The 19,615-nt window shown below is 43.6% G+C and overlaps 1 protein-coding gene across 1 annotated transcript in view; it reads left to right on the top strand.

Moving 5' to 3' along the window:
• LOC135540235 (contactin-4-like) overlaps window positions 1-19,615 on the top strand; it is a 221,377-nt gene that overhangs the window by 151,079 nt on the left and 50,683 nt on the right. The window lies entirely within an intron of this gene.

The raw sequence follows: 19,615 nt of genomic DNA on the forward strand, positions 1-19,615 counted from the left end.
ACAGGAGAGCTGTGTGTGTGTGGGGGTGAGGGGTGTGGCTGGGTGGCGTCAGGGGTCAGTCAGACAGTGCTGATCCAGACAGGGGTCACCCATTCGGTGACACAGCTGCTACACCACTTTGGTGGCACGACTCTGGCAGCAGGACTGTGTGCACAGTGTCAGGTACGACTCGTCATGGTTTACATATACACAAAGAGGTGTTGTTGCTTGTCAAACAAAGTATCCTGCATTTGCATAGTGGTTACTCTGCTGGTGCCCTTCAGCTACACTGTGTACCTACGTACATGATGCTGTCTCCCAAGCTGACGGATCAAGGCTGAAATCCTGAAACGCATCAAGTTTTATTAATAAAATATGTGTTTTTCTATTCTACTGTTTTGTCATCCCCTGTTAAACTGACAATTTGAATCCTGGTAGAACTGTGAGATAGCGATAGACTATGTTTTTCCTCTTTCATGGTTTCTAACACAGATATCCACTGAGCTACAGTAACTGATCATTTTGATTTAATGTCCTGCTTGTAGTGTATGGATATGTTTGGAACGGAGAGTTTTGTTGTTGATTGATTTGGTATTTTGCACCACCGTGACACTGGTACAGTATATGTTTCCATGGGATGATTAATTCAATAGCAGTGGCTCTATTAGGCTTGAATGGATGGGTGTTGCCATGTTCCCCTGTTCTTCCCTGCTGGTTTGTCGGTCCTTGTTTGTTTCCCTTTGTGTGACTATGAGCTTGTTACAAGTAGATAGATAGTTGAGATATACTGTTTGTTTGCTGTAGCGCTGACGCCTACCTGAACTCACATACTGTATGGTATTTTAATGTTCTGATAGGGAATTGCTGGAAACAAAGGCAAATGTGGATTATTAAACCTGGACCAGTGCCCTTAATGTCATAAACACAATCTATCAAAATATTGTGCTAGTCATAGAGGAAATGATATTACAATATCTCTAGATCTGTATTCTAGTGGAGTCCTGGGACTTTTTGAACTTGAAAAGTAAATTGTCATGCTTTTACTTTGTAAATGGTATTCAGCGCAGACCACCTGGTGTGCTTTTGACACAGGTAATTAAAAAGAAAAATGTGCAGGTCACAAGTTTGCTCGTGTCTGTCCCAGGTTGTATTGTGCAGGATAAAATCTTGTCAGGATGCATTGTCAATAGGTGGAACCCTCCCATGTTACTTTTCACGGTATGGAAAATACAGTATGTGTGAGGCATAGAATATGTTGACCCAGCAAACTGGGAACATTCCCAGAACATTAGCTAAGATTCCCATTAAATTGAAATTAGGGTTTGACATTTTTTTTCTAATAAAATATCTTTGGAATGTTCTCTTCACATTCACTCAAATGTTCCCAGCAAACTAAAATGATTGGTTCTGTGAAAGTTCCCAGAACTGTAACGGTTGTCGTAGGTGGAAGAAGGTGAAGAGGACCAAGGTGCAGCATGGTACATGTTCATGGTAAATTTAATAAAGAAACTGAACACTAGAACAAAAAAACAACAAAGCGGAACAAACGAAACAGTTCTGTCTGGTGCAGACACACAAAGACAGAAAACAACTACCCACACCCATAGTGGGAAAACAGGCTGCCTAAGTATGGTTCTCAATCGGAGACAATGATAACCAGCTGGTGCTGATTGGGAACCATACCAGACCTAAACATAGAAATACAACACCTAGACATACAACATAGAATACCCACCCACATCAAACTCTGACCAAACTAAAAATAGAAACATACAAAGCAATCTACGGTCAGGGTGTGACAACGGAATCGGTGCAGCCAGCTGGTTTCTTCACGCTTCGCTCCGACAGAAACAAACATCTTTCTGGTAAGAAGAGGGGCGGGGGCGTATGCCTTATGATTAACGTGGTGTGATCACAACAACATACAGGAACTCAAGTCCTTCTGTTCACCTGATTTAGAATTCCTCACAATCAAATATCGACCGCATTATCTACCAAGGGAATTCTCTTCGATTATAATCACAGCCGTATATATTCCCCCCAAGCAGACACATCGATGGCCCTGAACAAACTTTATTTGACTCTTTGCAAACTGGAAACCACATATCCTGAGTCTGCATTCATTGTAGATGGGGATTTTAACAAGTCTAATCTAAAAACAAGACTCCCTAAATTGTATCAGCATATCGATTGTGCAACCAGGGCTGGTAAAACCTTGGATGAATGCTATTCTAACTTCCGTGACGCATATAAGGCCCTCCCCCGCCCTCCTTTCGGAAAATCTGACCACGACTCCATTTTGTTGCTCCCTGCCTACAGACAGAAACTAAAACAAGAAGCTCAGGTCTGTTCAACGCTGGTCCGACCAATCTGATTCCACGCTTCAAGACTGCTTCGGTCACGTGGACTGGGATATGTTCCGCATTGCGTCAAACAACAACGTTGACGAATATTCTGATTCGGTGAGCGAGTTCATTAGAAAGTGCATTGATGATGTCGTTCCCATAGCAACGATTAAAACATTCCCAAACCAGAAACTGACGGATTGATGGCAGCATTCACGTGAAACTGAAAGCGCGAACCACTGCTTTTAACCTCTTGAAACTCTAGGGGCGCTATATCATTTTTGGATAAAAAGACGTGCCCGTTTTAAGCGCAATATTTTGGCACAAAAAGATGCTCGACTATGCATATAATTGGTAGCTTTGGAAAGAAAACACTCTGACGTTTCCAGAACTGCAAAGATATTTTCTGTGCGTGCCCTAGAAAGTGAGCTTCAGGCAAAACCAAGATGAGACGGCATCCAGGAAATGAGCAGGATTTTTGAGGCTCTGTTTTCCATTGTTCCTTATATGGCTGTGAATGCGAGAGGAGTAAGTCTGCCCTTTCTGTCGTTTCAACAGCATTGTGACGTATTTGTAGGCATATCATTGGAAGATTGACCATAAGAGACCACATTTACCAGGTGTCCGCCCGGTGTCCTCGAAACAAGCTGCATTTTTCCACAGAATTCAGAGGAGAATGCAGGACGAACGATATATCAATGAAGAGATATGTGAAAAAACACCTTGAGGATTGGTTTGCCAGTCGATATTATGGAGTTAATTCAGAAAAAGTTTGACGTTGTAGGTGACTGAATTTTCGGTTGGTTTCGGTAGCCAAATATGATGTACAAAACGGAACGATTTCTCCTACACACAGACGCTTTCAGGAAAAACTGCGCAAAACAGTCTCCTCATTGAAAACAAAGCTCTTCAAAGGTAAATGATTTTATTTATTTGGTTATCTGGTTTTTGTGAAAACGCTAAATGCTACTCAAAATGCTGATAGCATACTCTTACACAAATTAGTCAATTGCTATGGTTCAAAAGCATATTTTGAAAATCTGAGATGACAGTGTTGTTAAGAAAAGGCTAAGCTTGAGAGTAGGCGCATTATTTTCATTTTATTTGCGATTTTCAGAAATCGTTAACGTTATGCTAATGAGCCTGAGGCTTTAGTCACGATCACGGATCCGGGATGGGGAGTTTCAAGAAGTTAACCAGGGCAAGGTGACCGGAAACATGACCGAATGCAAACAGTGTAGCTATTCCCTCCGCTTGGCAATCAAACAAGCTAAGCATCAGTATAGAGACAAAGTAGAGTCACAATTCAACGGCTCAGACACAAGAGGTATGTGGCAGGGTCTACAGTCAATCACGGATTACAAAAAGAAAACCAGCCCCGTCTCGGGCCAGGATGTCTTGCTCCCAGGCAAACGAAATAACTTATTTGCCTGCTTTGAGGACAATACAGTGCCACTGACACGGCCCGCAACCACAACCTGCGGACTCTCATTCACTGCAGCCGACGTGAGTAAAACATTTAAACGTGTTAACCCTCGCAATGCTGCAGGCCCAGACGGCATCCCCAGCCGTGCCCTCAGAGCATGCGCAGACCAGCTGGCTGGTGTGTTTACGGACATATTCAATCAATCCTTATCCTAGTCTGCTGTTCCCACATGCTTCAAGAGGGCCACCATTGTCCCTGTTCCCAAGACTGCTAAGTTAAGTGAGCTAAACGACTACCGCCCCGTAGCACTCACTTCCGTCATCATGAAGTGCTTTGAGAGACTAGTCAAGGACCATATCACCTCCAGCCTACCTGACACCGAGACCCAATCCAATTAGCTTTACCGCCCAAATAGGTCCACAGACGATGCAATCTCAACCACACTGCATACTGCCCTAACCCATCTGGACAAGAGGAATACCTATTTGAGAATGCTGTTCATCGACTACAGCTCAGCATTTAACACCATAGTACCCTCCAAACTCGTCATCAAGCTCGAGACCCTGGGTCTCGACCCCGCCCTGTGCAACTGGGTACTGGACTTCCTGACGGGCCGCCCCCCAGGTGGTGAGGGTAGGTAACAACATCTCCACCCCGCTGATCCTCAACACTGGGGCCCCATAAGGGTGCGTTCTGAGCCGTCTCCTGTACTCCCTGTTCACCCACAACTGCTGCGTGGCCATGCACGCCTACAACTCAATCATCAAGTCTGCGGACGACACTACAATGGTAGGCTTGATTACCAACAACGACGAGATGGCCTACAGTGAGGAGGTGAGGGCCCTCGGAGTGTGGTGTCAGGAAAATAACCTCACACTCAACGTCAACAAAACAAAGGAGATGATTGTGGACTTCAGGAAACAGCAGAGGGAGCACCCCCCTATCCACATCGATGGGACAGTAGTGGAGAGGGTCGTAAGTTTTAAGTTCCTCCGCGTACATATCACGGACAAACTGAATTGGTCCACCCACACAGACAGCATCGTGAAGAAGGCGCAACAGCGCCTCTTCAACCTCAGGAGGCTGAAGAAATTTGGCTAATCACCAAAAGCACTCACAAACTTCTACAGATGCCCAATCGAGAGCATCTTGTCGGGCTGTATCACCGCCTGGTACGGCAACTGCTCCGCCCACAACCGTAAGGCTCTCCAGAGGGTAGTGAGGTCTGCACAACGCATCACCGGGGGGAAACTACCTGCACTCCAGGACACCTACACCACCCGATGTCACAGGAAGACCATAAAGATCATCAAGGACAACAACCACCCGAGCCACTGCCTGTTCACCTCGCTATCATTCAGAAAGCGAGGTCAGTACAGGTGCATTAAAGCAGGGACCGAGAGACTGAAAAACAGCTTCTATCTCAAGGCCATCAGACTATTATTAAACAGCCACCACTAACATTGAGTGGCTGCTGCCAACACACTGACTCAACTCCAGCCACTTTAATAATGGGAATTGATGGACATTTATGTAAAATATATCACTAGCCACTTGAAACAATGCTACTTAATATAATGTTTACATACCCTACATTACTCATCTCTTATGTATATGTATATACTGTACTCTATATCATCTACTGCATCTTTATGTAATACATGTATCACTAGCCACTTTAACCTGTTGAAACTCCCCATCCCGGATCCGGGATCATGACTAAAGCCTCAGGCTCATTAGCATAAGCCGTTAACGATTTTGAAAATCGCAAATAAAATGAAAATAATGCGCCTGCTCTCAAGCTTAGCCTTTTCTTAACAACACTGTCATCTCAGATTTTCAAAATATGCTTTTGAACCATAGCAATTGACTAATTTGTGTAAGAGTATGCTAAGCTAGCTTACTAGCATTTAGCACGCAACATTTTCACAAAAACCAGATAACCAAATAAATAAAATCATTTACCTTTGAAGAGCTTCGGATGTTTTCAATGAGGAGACTCTCAGTTACATACCAAATGCGCAGTTTTTCCTGAAAGCGTCTGTGTGTAGGAGAAATCGTTTTGTACATCACATTTCGAAAACTCACCTTCAAACTTTTTATTAACTCCATAATATCGACCGAAACATGGCAAACGTTGTTTGGAATCAATAGGTGTTTTTTCACATATCTCTTCATTGATATATCGTTTACATTCTCCTCTGAATTCTGTGGAAAAATACTTGCAGCTGACTTTTGCGCACCAATTTGGCGCAGGACACACCTGGTAAATGTGGTCTCTTATGGTCAATCTTCCAATGATATGCCTACAAATACGTCACAATGCTGCAGACACCTTGGGGAAACGACAGAAAGGGCAGATTTACTCCTCTCGCATTCACAGCCATATAAGGAGACAATGGAAAACAGAGCCTCAAAAATCCTGCTCATTTCCTGGATGCCGTCTCATCTTGGTTTTGCCTAAAGCTCACGTTCTAGGGCACGCACAGAAAATATCTTTGCAGTTCTGGACACGTCAGAGTGTTTTCTTTCGAAAGCTATCAATTATATGCATGCATCTTTTTGTGACAAAATATCTTGTTTAAAACGGGAACGTTTTTCATCCAAAAATGAAATTACTAGAGTTTCAACAGGTTAAACTATGCCACTTTTGTTTACATACCCTACATTACTCATCTCATATGTATATACTGTACTCGATACCATATACTGCATCTTGCCTATGCCGTTCTGTACCATCACTCATTCATATACCTTTATGTACATATTCTTCCCCCTTTACACTTGTGTGTATATGCTGGTAGTTTTGGAATTGTTAGGTTAGATTAGGTTATTACTGCATTGTCGGAACTAGAAGCACAAGCATTTCACTACACTCGCATTAACATCTGCTAACCATGTGTATGTGACAAATAAATTTGATTTGATTTTAATTTGATTTTGAACGTTTGTTCGGTTGTGGCAAATGTTCTCATAACACAGAAAAAATGTCCAGTGGCGCCAACAGTATGAACAGAGAAACAATGTGTTTATAAAACATTCACCTTATGTTGCAAGAATGTTCTCAGAACATTGTTCAGTTGTGCAGATGATTATACAAGGATTATTTTGGGGTGCAAAAAACATTAACCTGATGTTACAAGAACGTTCCCAGAACACATTTATGCTCTTTAGATGTTCATAAAACATTTATTTAGGTTGTGTGAACATTGTGGGGATATGACAAGAGAAAGGTTCCCAAAACACAAAATTGTTCCAGTTGTGTTGACATTTTGTCAGGGTTTACCAGAATTGGACCCAGAAGCAGACCAGGATAAGGTGAGTATAAAGATGGTGAGTATTTATTAATCAATGAGAACGTGGAGGTAGATAGTTCCGGGTGGAGGAGCGGGCAGCGGAGGTGGGTTGATGGGAGTGGATAGACAGATCCGATGGATAACAACACACTGGCGACGAGCAGACAGGGATGGTGTATGGGTTCCGGGTGAATGGCTGTAGACAAAACAAACAGCGGTAAGTTAAAGGCAAGCAAGACGTACAAAACAATAAAACAAAACAAACTCTATAAACTGGAGGCTGGTTCGTGGGCACAACATACTGTTCATGGCTAACGATCCAGCAGGGAATGGATGTCAGGTCAGAGCTTTTGAAGGGGAGAGGTGATGATCAGGACAGGTGTGCAGATTACTGATGGGATACAGGTGCGGGTGAACATCGATCTCCCAACAAGCTAATTCGCCCGGCAACCAGACAGGGTGCGTTCCAGGACACCGGAAACACACTCCAGGACAGAAACACAGGCAAACACAGACTCAGGAAGCGGGATTCGTGACAGTACCCCCCCTCCGACGAACGCCACCGGGCGGACTACCTGGAGCGCCAGGGTGGAGGCGGTAGAAGTCACGAAGCAGGTCGTCATCAATGATCTGACGCCGAGGAATCCAACTCCTCTCCTCTGGACCATATCCTTCCCAATCCACGAGATATTGGAAACCTCGACCCCGCCGTCTGGAATCCATTATGCGGCACACCGTGTAGGCAGGACCACCTCCGATCATCCGAGGAGGAGGAGGACGAGGAGGAGGGGGCAACAGAGGACTGAGGAGAACCGGCTTGAGGCAGGAGACATGAAAGGTGGGGTGTACTCGAAGCGTTGCCGGCAATTTGAGTCGGACCACAACAGGGTTAATGATTCTCTCCACCACAAACGGACCAATGAACTTTGGTGACAGTTTCCTCGACTCAGTCCGTAGAGGAAGATCCCGTGTATCCAACAAACCTTATCTCCGATGGTATAAGCGGGAGCAGGAATACGGCGACGATTCGCCTGGATCTGATACCGGTCAGAAACTCTAAGGAGGACCTTCCTGGCCCGATGCCAGGTCCGGTGGCAACGATGAATGTGGGCCTGGACAGAAGGAACCAAAAGATCCCTCTCCTGAGAAGGAAACAAGGGAGGTTGGTATCCGTACAGGCATTGGAAGGGGACATCCCAGTGGCAGATGAAGGAAGGGTATTATGGGCATACTCGACCCAGGGTAATTGAGATGACCAAGAGGTGGGATCAGAGGAGACAAGACAACGCAGCGTGGACTCCATCTTCTGGTTGGCTCTCTCTGCCTGACCTGACCATTAGATTGTGGGTGAAATCCAGAAATGAGACTGACTGTAGCTCCAATGGCCAAACAGAAGCATCTCCAGAGAGCAGAGGTAAACTGAGGACCACGGTCAGAAACAATGTCACTGGGCAATCCGTGGACCCTGAAAACCTCCCTAACCAGGATATTGCACGTCTCCGTGGCAGATGGAAGCTTGGAGAGAGGGACAAAATGAGCAAACTTGCTGAATCTGTTCACAATGGTCAGAATGACCGTGTTCTCAACAGAAGGGGGCAATCCCGTGACAAAATCCAGGGCCAGATGCGACCAAGGTCGCCGAGGAATAGGTAGGGGGTGAAGAAGCCCAGAGCTGGACCGATTGGTACTTTTGTTCTGAGCACAAACAGGACATGCGGCAACAAACCTCCGGGTATCTTCTCCCATGGCAGGCCACCAAAATCGTCTGCGCAGTAGCGCCATAGTCCGAGCAACGCCAGGGTGACAAGCTATCTTGCTGGCGTGGGACCACTGAAGAACAGCAGAACGGACCGACTCAGGCACGAACCACCGACCAGGTGGACCGTTACAGGGGCCGGGCTGCGTCCGAAGGGCCGCCATCACATCCTCCTCAATCCTCCATGTAACGGCTCCCACGACAAGGTTCTGGGGAAGAATCGTCTCAGTCTTGGCCCCACTCTCATCCGTCTTGGAGAACATCCGGGACAAGGCCTCCGCTTTGCCGTTCTTCGACCCAGGTCGGAACGTCAGGGAAAAATTGAAGCGTCCAAAAAACAAAGCCCACCTGGCCTGACGGGAGTTGAGACGTTTAGCCGATTGCACGTAAGCCAGATTCTTGTGGTCAGTCCAGACCACAAACGGTTGCTCCGCTCCCTCCAACCAGTGACGCCACTCCTCCAAGGCAAGCTTCACAGCGAGAAGCTCCCGGTTACCCACATCGTAGTTTCTCTCAGCTGGTGAAAGACGACAAGAGTAGAAGGCGCAGGGATGGAGTTTACCGTCAGTGGAGCTACGCTGGGACAGGATGGCGCCCACTCCCACATCAGACGCGTCCACCTCAACAACAAACTGACGGGAAGTGTCAGGTTGAGAGAGAATCGGCGCGTTGGTGAATCGGCTCTTCAAGTTCAGAAATGCTCGGTCTGCCTCAGGAGTCCAACAGAAAATTCTGGTGCAAGACGTCAGAGCAGTTAAAGGGGCGGCCACCCGGCTGTAATCACGGATAAACCTCCGATAGAAGTTCGCAAATCCCAGGAATCTCTGGAGCTGCAATCTCGTACCGGGCCGTGCCCAATCCCGAACCGCCCGAACCTTCTCTTGGTCCATCTTGATCTCACCCCTGGAGATGATGTACCCGAGGAAGGATGTAGTGTGGGCGTGAAAATCACACTTCTCTGCCTTCACAAACAGACGGTTCTCCAATAACCGCTGCAGGACCTGCTTAACATGCTGGATGTGGCTGGAAAGCTCCTTGGAAAAAATCAGGATGTCATCCAGGTAAACGAACACAAACAGACCGATCATATCCCTCAGCACGTCATTAACCAAACCTTGGAACACTGCTGAAGTTTTGGAAAGTCCAAACGGCATCACCTGGTACTCGAAATGTCCCATAGGTGTATTGAATCCAGTCAACCACTCGTCCCCCTCTTTGATCCGAACCAGATGATGCGCATTGCGTAGATCAAGCTTCGTAAACACAGTAGCACCCTGTAAAGAATCGAAAGCGGAGCTCATCAAGGGCAAGGGGTACTTGTTCTTGACCGTAATATCATTCAACCCCCCGATAATCAATACACGGTCGAAGATAGCCATCCTTCTTACTCACAAAAAAAAATCCAGCTCCCAGGGGTGATGACGAGGGACGAATGAGACCTGCAGCAAGAGACTCCTTTATGTAGGTCTCCAGGGCTTCCCGCTCAAGTCGAGAAATACTGTATAACCGTCCCTTGGGAAAGGCAGCTCCAGGGAACAGCTTAATTGTACAATCATAAGGTCGGTGGGGAGGAAGTGACTGAGCTTTCTGCTTACTGAACACCTCACCCAACTCGTGATATGTTTCAGGAACCAGGGACAAATCAGGAGGAGCAGACTCACTGACCCGACTGGGGACAGCATGAGAACAGGCAGTCCTGAGGCAGTTCGCATGGCAATCAATGCTCCAACTAGTTATCTTACCAGTCACCCAATCGAACGAAGGATTGTGTTCTCTTAGCCAGGGGTATCCAAGAACCAGAGGAACATCGGGGGAAGGCAAAATGAAAAAATAAATAACCTCTGAATGATTCCCCGACAACAACATCTTAACCGGTTCAGTCCTCATAGTGATCCGTGCCAGACTACTGACGTTCAGAGTGGTTGCTTCAATGGCTTCTGGTAATTGCTCCTTGGAAAGCCCCAGCTGTTCCACTAAGTCGGCATCAATGAAGCTGTCATCGGCACCTGAATCGATGAAAGCGTTAATCGCTAAACTCTGATTCTTATTTATGAGGGTAGCAGGAAAACGAGGTCTGACAGGGCTCTTGAGAGGTTGAAACTGGCTCGCTAACAAACCTCCCAAACTTAACGAGCCGAGCAGTTTAACGGGCGCTGAGGACAAACGGAGATGTAATGTCCCGAGCTACCACAGTAGAGGCAGTTGTTGGTCTCACATCTACGTTGGCGCTCGTCCTTAGTTAACCCGTGCCGCCCCACTTGCATAGGTTCAGGATCTGGCGGCAGGACTCCTCCACTAATCCCGTGTGAGGGAAAATGATCAACCCGTTCTGGTCCACTTCCTGACCCGAATGGTAACCAAGTCTCAGATTGATTAGATGGACCCCACTGCTTCTCCCTCCTCTCTCGGATTCTATTATCTACCCAAATAGCTAAGGTGGCCAAACTATCTAGGTCACTAGGTTCTGGATAGGAGATCAGCTCGTCCTTGAGTTGCTCCGACAACCCTGGTAAAAAAAACGCTTGTAGTGATTCCTCATTCCAACCACTCTCCACAGCCAATGTCCTGAATTCTATCACAAAGTCTGCCACACTGCGAGCTCCTTGGCGAAGAGAGAACAAACGTTTAGCTGCGTCCTTACCTCGGACTGGATGGTCAAAAAGCTTTCTCATCTCTGCCATGAAACCCTGGTATGACGTCATGCATGTGTCCCGTCGTTCCCAAACAGCTGAAGCCCATTCCAGAGCTCTACCACGCAGCAGCTCAATAACAAAAGCTATCCTAGCCTTATCTGTGGCGTAAGAGTAGGGCTGCAGATCAAAAACTAACCCACACTGTAAAAGAAATGAACGGCATCCTCCCAGATCTCCCTCGTACTTCTCCGGTGTCGGAACCTTGGGCTCACGGAAGGAACCCGCTCCCGAATCGGCAGGTGATATGGGTGAAACAGGTGGTGGATGATCCGCCGGCAACCTGAGCTGATCCTGGATACTCGTTAATCTATCCGATAAGTTCCGGATTGAACCCACTATCTCGTGTAGCGCCGTGTTGTGTTGTCCCAACATCTTCTCCTGCTGGGTAATTGTATGGCAAACGGAGTCCAGGTCCGCTGGGTTCATCACTGGCCGGATCGTTCTGTCAGGGTTTACCAGAATTGGACCCAGAAGCAGACCAGGACAAGGTGAGTATAAAGATGGTGAGTATTTATTAATCAATGAGAACGTGGAGGTAGATAGTTCCGGGTGGAGGAGCGGGCAGCGGAGGTGGGTTGATGGGAGTGGATAGACAGATCCGATGGATAACAACACACTGGCGACGAGCAGACAGGGATGGGGTATGGGTTCCGGGTGAATGGCTGTAGACAAAACAAACAGCGGTAAGTTAAAGGCAAGCAAGACGTACAAAACAATAAAACAAAACAAAACAAACTCTATATACTGGAGGCTGGTTCGTGGGCACAACATACTGTTCATGGCTAACGATCCGGCAGGGAATGGATGTCAGGTCAGAGCTTTTGAAGGGGAGAGGTGATGATCAGGACAGGTGTGCAGATTACTGATGGGATACAGGTGCGGGTGAACATCGATCTCCCAACAAGCTAATTCGCCTGGCAACCAGACAGGGTGCGTTCCAGGACACCGGAAACACACTCCAGGACAGAAACACAGGCAAACACAGACTCAGGAAGCGGGATTCGTGACACATTTAGAGAATGTTTGTATCAGGGTGCACAAAATGTTCATTTAATGTTGCAAGAATGTTGACAGCACAGCCTTTCTGAGTTCTTTAAAGGTTCCCAGAACATTTAATTAGCTTGTGGTAATAGTGCGGTTACATTACAAGAGATTACAAGTACAAAATATGCTCAGTTGTGATGACATTCATACAATGATAAAGTTGGGTTGCACAGGACATTCCCTTAGACTAGGTGTTTTTGTCAACATTCAAAGTTCTTTAAAGGTTCCCAGAACATTTAATTAAGTTATGAAAGTTGTCTGGAATGTTGCAAGAATATTCTTGTGATATTCATATATTGTACTTGGTTGCACCGAACATTCCCAAAATTTTGCACAATGTTCCACAATTTCCCCTAAATTTTGTTTTTATTGCGTTCACAACATATTTATTTTAAGTTTAACATCATATTCCATTGACGTTCACACAATATAAATTATACCGTGTCTTGGAGGTCCTCAGAATATTCCAAGAACATTTTGAAAATGTTAAAGGTCAGACACACCAGTAGGATTGTCAAACATTTGCCTGCCAACAGTACTTAGCACCTCTGAACAGAGTGTCGCCAGTCAATCTCTTTTGTGATCCCACAGCAAAGACCTTGATGTCATCAGCCACTCAGCCTTGTTAAAATACAAGAAGGTGGCAGTAACATTGTTTGGTAATGCATGTGTGTGTGTTTCTTTATGGCCTAGTCAATGTTGGCTAATTAGCTGCGCTAATGGTACTAATAGCCAGATGACCACAACTAGATAACTAGCTAGCAAGATGAAAAGGAAAACATTTAATTCACTCTCCATAATCACATACAGCCAGCCCATAGATACTTTTTTTGCAAGCTGGCTAACATTAGCTAAATGGTTAGCATCATTCGCTAACTGTTGTACTAGCTAGGTAATGTAAATGTCGGAAGCCAGCTACAGGCAGCTGTTTCATGGAAACAAATCCATTGTGATTGAAACATAATGTTACTAGCCACAGTGGCCAGATGGCTAGCTTGGTAAAGCATGTGTGTTGTGTGCATTGTGTTGCACTTACCACCCTATTCTTTCATATCAAACGAATAGGGTGTGTGTGACTGCCTTGCTTAGTTAGCAAGCTAACGTTAGCTAGCTAGCTTACTAATAAGCTAGTGCACATTATCAAATCTAACAAAAACATCCTTCAAGCACAACTCATTAGAAAGATATAAAATATGTAAAGAATTGCTCTATAATTTTTTTATTATGCAGCTTTATTGTTTTAGTTAGAACAATTGTGATGCAAAGGGTGGATTAGACTGGGAAAAGTGCCCTCTTTCTTCCATTTTCTTGTCACTCCTGTCGGCTCCCCCACTTGGAGGTTCATGCTCTCTGATTGACTCAAAGTCAAGTTGCCGAGCATTGCGTTCTACAGGTACGTACACCCTTTGTTCTAGCAAGAGAAGGAACAACCTCCTTCTGTGATAAGTACTGTACCTATCGGCAGTCAGATTCTCGGGGGGAGGTTCATGCTTTATATTTAAGTTTGACCTAATGTTACTACAATACTCTCAGCATGCACATTTCTAGTTATTTAAAACATATCGGAATATATGCCTTTTGTATTCTTCTCCAGATGTATTAACAATTCTCATTTGAGGATTATATTGTAGACCCACTACAATATGATGTAGACAAACCTTGCATTCAATTTCATTCAGAGGACATTTGAGTAGCAATTAATCATACAAACATCCATATTTTTCACACTTTATATATTGACAATCTGTACTCTTTAGCCAGCTCAGTAAGCCTCTGTGCCACCAGGGGGCAGCTGTGGTATTACGCATTTGTTTCCAATCTATATAGATAGGGAAATAAATGGTTAATTAGGACTAGGGTTGCAGAATTCGGAAGATTCCCAGAATCAGGAGGCAATAAGCAGGAAATCCGAAATCTTCCAACCAGAATTTCTGGTAGGTAAACTAGTGTTTAGAGCATTGGGCCAGTAACCGAAATGTCACCAGTTTGAGTCCACATGCGTATAATACACACTTGTGCATGTGTGAAACAGGACAAATATAAGCCACCACCAAATTTTGATTATACTTGTAACACTGCATTTTAGGATTTTTTAAAATTTTTCATTACATATTGAAAGACTTATGAAATGTTATTTAAGTTGGGTCGATATTTATACATTTTAATTTAAATAAGTTGTATTCTTGTGTAATAGCATGCTTCTTAAATATAGACTCAGAACCTTCAAACTAAATATGAAACAATTTGACCCTTTCTCAATTTCAATCGAAACACAGATACAAATGCATGCAATACACATTCTGAAAAATTAAGATACATAGCATTTTAATAACTCAGAAACTGTGTTCTGTGTCCTGATTGACCATGTACATAGACTGAAAAACTGCCATACCACAGCTGTCCCCTTGTGGTGCAGAGCGTTAATGATCTGGCTGAAGATTGCATGTTCCAACCCCACGTGCAGATTGTTAATATTTATTTTGATATTTTTTTTACCTTTATTGAAGCATGAAGTCATGCTGAGATCAGTCTCTTTCGCAAAGAAGCCCTGCATGAACACACCAATAAACAACAATTCCATAATACATATCTATATACATATAAGTTACACTATACATTTCTATATATACATCAATTACACTATACATATCTATATACACATCAATTACATAATACATGAAAAGCAATCCATCAATCTACGAGACTTCAAGCAGGGCCAGCCCACATTCTGATACAATGTGCAATGGTGTGTCCTGAACCTATGGGCTGTAATAAAGTGCAAAGCGTTTTGATAAACTGTGTCCAATGGCTTCAATGCAGTGGCAGTCGATAACCGGAATGAATGCTGACTGAATTATTTGATTTCTGCTATTTAACGAAAGACAGGATCTGTTCCTATATAAGAATACTATTTTAATTCTTAATTTCTTAACTAACGCATCAACATGCTTTTCAAAGTATATGTTTTTTTCAGCAATCCAGATGCCCAGATAGTTATAGACAGGGACACCAATCAATGAGGGCCCCATCCAAAGTACGTAGGCATAAATCATCAGATACATTTTTAAGTGATTTGGAAAATAACATACACTTGGTTTTTACCTGCATTAAGTACTAATTTCAGTTCAACAAAGGCTTTCTGCAGGGCATTAAAGTCAGACTAAAGCACTGACAGAGCACTGACAGAGCCTGGCAGCACTGACAGAGCACTGACAGAGCCTGGTCAGCTGTGGGGGAGATAGCATCTTTCTTTTTTTTACAGATAAACCAATATTGTTCATGTAAATAGTGAAATGAACCAGACCAAGAATCCATCCCTGTGGGACACTCTTTGTTATGTCCAGAAAACTTGATTTAACATCATCAGTAGTTATGCTTTAAGGAACTGGAAATGTGCATGCTGAAAATGTTGTGGTACTATTATGTATACTTAAATACACCATTTTCTAAATGTTCTTGAAATGTTCTGTGGGCCTCCAAGTCAAGGTCAAATGTATATTGTGTGAACCTCAATGGAATAGTATGTTAAACTGCTATGAAAACTGACTTGGAAATTGTGCTACATTGTGGGAATGTTATGCTCAACCTCTTAAGTACAATATGTGAATATCACAAGAATATTCTTGCAACCTCCCAGACAACTCCCAAAACGTAAATGTTCTGGGAACCTTTAAAGAACTTAGACCAGGTGTTCTGTAAACATTCTTACAACATTAAGGGAATGTTCTGTTCAACCTAACTTAAACGCTGTATGAATGTCATCACAACTGAGCATATTTTGTGCTTTGGGAACATATCTCTTGCAATGTACCCACACTGTTCCCACAACCTAATTTTATGTTCTGGGATTCTTTAAAGAACTCAAAGACTGTTCTGTCAACATTCTTGCACCATCAAAGCAATGTTTTGTGCACCCTGATACAAACATTATCTGCATGTCAGCACAACTGGACAGTTTTTGTGTTTTTGTAAATTAGCTCTTGTCATATTCCCACAACTTAACCTCTCTATGGTATGTGGGATGCTAGCGTCCCATCTGGCCAACATCCAGTGAGATTGCAGAGCGCCAAATTCAAATACAGAAATACTCATTATAAAAATTCAGAAAACATAACATATTTTACATAGGTTTAAAGATTAACTTCTTGTTAATCCAACCATGGTGTCAGATTTATAAAATGCTTTTCAGAGAAAGCATACCTAGCCCAGAACATACCTAGCCCAGAACATACCTAGCGAAGAACGTAGCCCAGTTGACAAATTATTACAAACAGTAACCAGCCAAGCAGAAGCGTTACAAAACTCAGAAATAGAGATAACATGAATCCCTTACCTTTGATCTTCATATGGTGGCACTCAGAAGACGTTCATTTACTCAATAAATTTTCCTTTTGTTCGATAAAGTCTCTTTATATCCAAAAACCCCCGTTTTCTTCACACGTTTTCTTCAGTAATCCACAGGCCTTAACACAGTCAAAACAGGCAGACAAAAAAATCTAAATTGTATCCATAAAGTTCAGAGAAACATGTCAAACAATGTTTATATTCAATGCTCAGGTTATTTTTAGCCTAAATGATCTATAATATTTCAACCGGACAATAACGTTGTCAATATAATAGGTAAACAAGTAATGCACTCTCTCGGGATTGCGCATGAAAAAGCTCTGTGACACGTCAGGGTCCACTCATTCAGACGGGTCTTCCCTCATTTATAAGAATACAAGCCTGAAACAATTTCTAAAGACAGATGACATCTAGTGGAAGGTATAGGAACTGCAAATTGAGTCCTAAGTCAATGGATACTGTAATGGCATTGAAGAGAGAACCACAAAACCAACAAAAAAAATACTTTCTGAATGGATTTTTCTCAGTTTTTCTCCTGCCAAATCAGTTCTGTTATACTCACAGACACGATTTTAACAGTTTTGGAAACTTTATTTCTATCCAAATCTACCAGTTATATGCATATTATATCCTCTGGGCCCGAGTAGCAGGCGGTTTAATTTGGACATGCTTTTCATCCAAAATTCAGAATGCTGCCCCCTACCCTAGAGAGGTTAAAGAAATGTTTTATGAACATAATAAAATAAAAACATTTTCTGAAAATAATCTTGTAAGTGAAGGTGAATGTACACTAAATTAAATTGTTTAATCATCTGCACAACTGGACACTTTATCTTTTGTGATGTCCCCACAATGTTATCATCAGAATGTTCCTAAAAACCAATAAAGCATTATGGGAACCTTTTAAAGATCAGACATATGTTCTGGGAACGCTATTGCAACATCAGGCAAATATTTTATACAATAAAACATTGTATTTTCATCAGCACAACTGCACAGTTTTTGTGTTATGAGAACATTATGCATTACACACTCTCTCTCTCCAATTTCAATTTAAGATTTAAGGGCTTTATTGGCATGGGAAACATATGTTTGAAATAGATAATTAACAAAAGTGAAATAAGCAATAGAAAAATGAACAGCAATATAAATCTCTCTCTCTCTCTCAAAAATTCACGACATATCACCATGTAATCGAGTGGACCACCACTGCCTTGCTTTGTCTGTCCCTGGTCAACTATACCATTTGCACAATTACTGCACTTGAGAATAATTAATAATCACATTGTTTTATCTAAATAAGGTGTGAGCAGAATGTGGTGGAACACTTGCTCAGGAGCATGCATAATCAAGGGGGGGAGGTTGAAAACCCCTTGTTGTTCAAAATTAATTGGCTTAATTGTGTTAGTGCTCCACTGTGGCTTTCGAGGGAGGGGAGCCAGTGTCACCAGCTGGGTAATCCATCTTCTTAGCAGCAACCCTTTTTTCTGCAGGAAACCAGCAGAGGTGGGTGTTGGGGGGGGTCTTATCTCTCCCAGACAAACCTGCAGGGACCCGGTTTAGATGACATCAGCTGGAACAAAGCAGCTGAGAACGCAGAGAAGGGTCTTGCCGATGAGTGTGTAAGTGGGCCGTGTCAGGCAACGGACCGCTGTATAAAAATATCCCATTTCAATATGTCACCACTGGATTGGAAGAGAGAGAAAAAACATTTTTGGCCACTCACACCAGACCCACACAATCAACTGTCTCTGAATGAGTGGCCACCGTCTGCCTGCCTGCCTGCCCGCCCGCCCGCTGGATGTACTGGCATTCTGCTTTTACCTTGTCTCTTCTCTCTGAATTAAAGGCAGTCTTTCAAAGGCCTGTTTGGAGTTAACTTATGCAACAGGGGCACTCGAACAAATACACTATATACTGTATACAAAAGTATGTGGACACGCCTTCAAATTAGTGAATTCGGGATATTTCAGTCACACCTGTTGCTGACAGGTGTATACAATTTTGCGCTCAGCCATGCAATCTCCATAGACAAACACTGGCAGTACAGCTCAGTAACTTTCAACATGGCGCTGTCATTGGAGGCCAACCTTCCCAACATGTCAGTATGTCAAATTCTGCCCTGCTCGAGCTGCCCCAGTCAACTGTAAGTGTTGTTATCGTGAAGTGGAAACATCTAGGAGCAACAACGGCTCAGCCGCAAAGTGGTAGGCCACAAAAGCTCACAGAATGGGGCCGCTGAGTGCTGAAGCGTGTAGTGCGTCCTGCAAATCAAATAAAACTTTATTTGTCACATGCGCAGAATACAACAGGTGTAGACGTTACCGTGAAATACGTACTTACAAGCCTTTAACCACCAATGCAGTTCAAGAAAGAGTTAAGAAAATATTTACCAAATTAACTAGAGTAGAAAATAATAAAAAGAAACACAATAAAATAGCAATAACGATGCTATATACAGGGGGTACCAGTACCGACAGGTTATTCGAGGTAATTTGTTCATGTGGGTAGGGGTAAAGTGACTATGCATAGATAATAAACAGCGAGAAGCAGCAGTGTAAAAACAAAGATGGGTGGGGGTTGACAACATAAATTGTCTGGGTGTCTATTTGATTAATTGTTCAACAGTCTTATGGCTTAGGGGTAGAAGCTGTTAACTAGGACACAGGTTCCGCTAACGGAACCTCCCCCCAACATTCCACTGAAAAGGCATAAACAAGGCATAAAAAATA

Source organism: Oncorhynchus masou, chromosome 5 (genome assembly GCF_036934945.1).
Source record: "Oncorhynchus masou masou isolate Uvic2021 chromosome 5, UVic_Omas_1.1, whole genome shotgun sequence".
NCBI classification, from domain to species: Eukaryota; Metazoa; Chordata; class Actinopteri; order Salmoniformes; family Salmonidae; genus Oncorhynchus; species Oncorhynchus masou.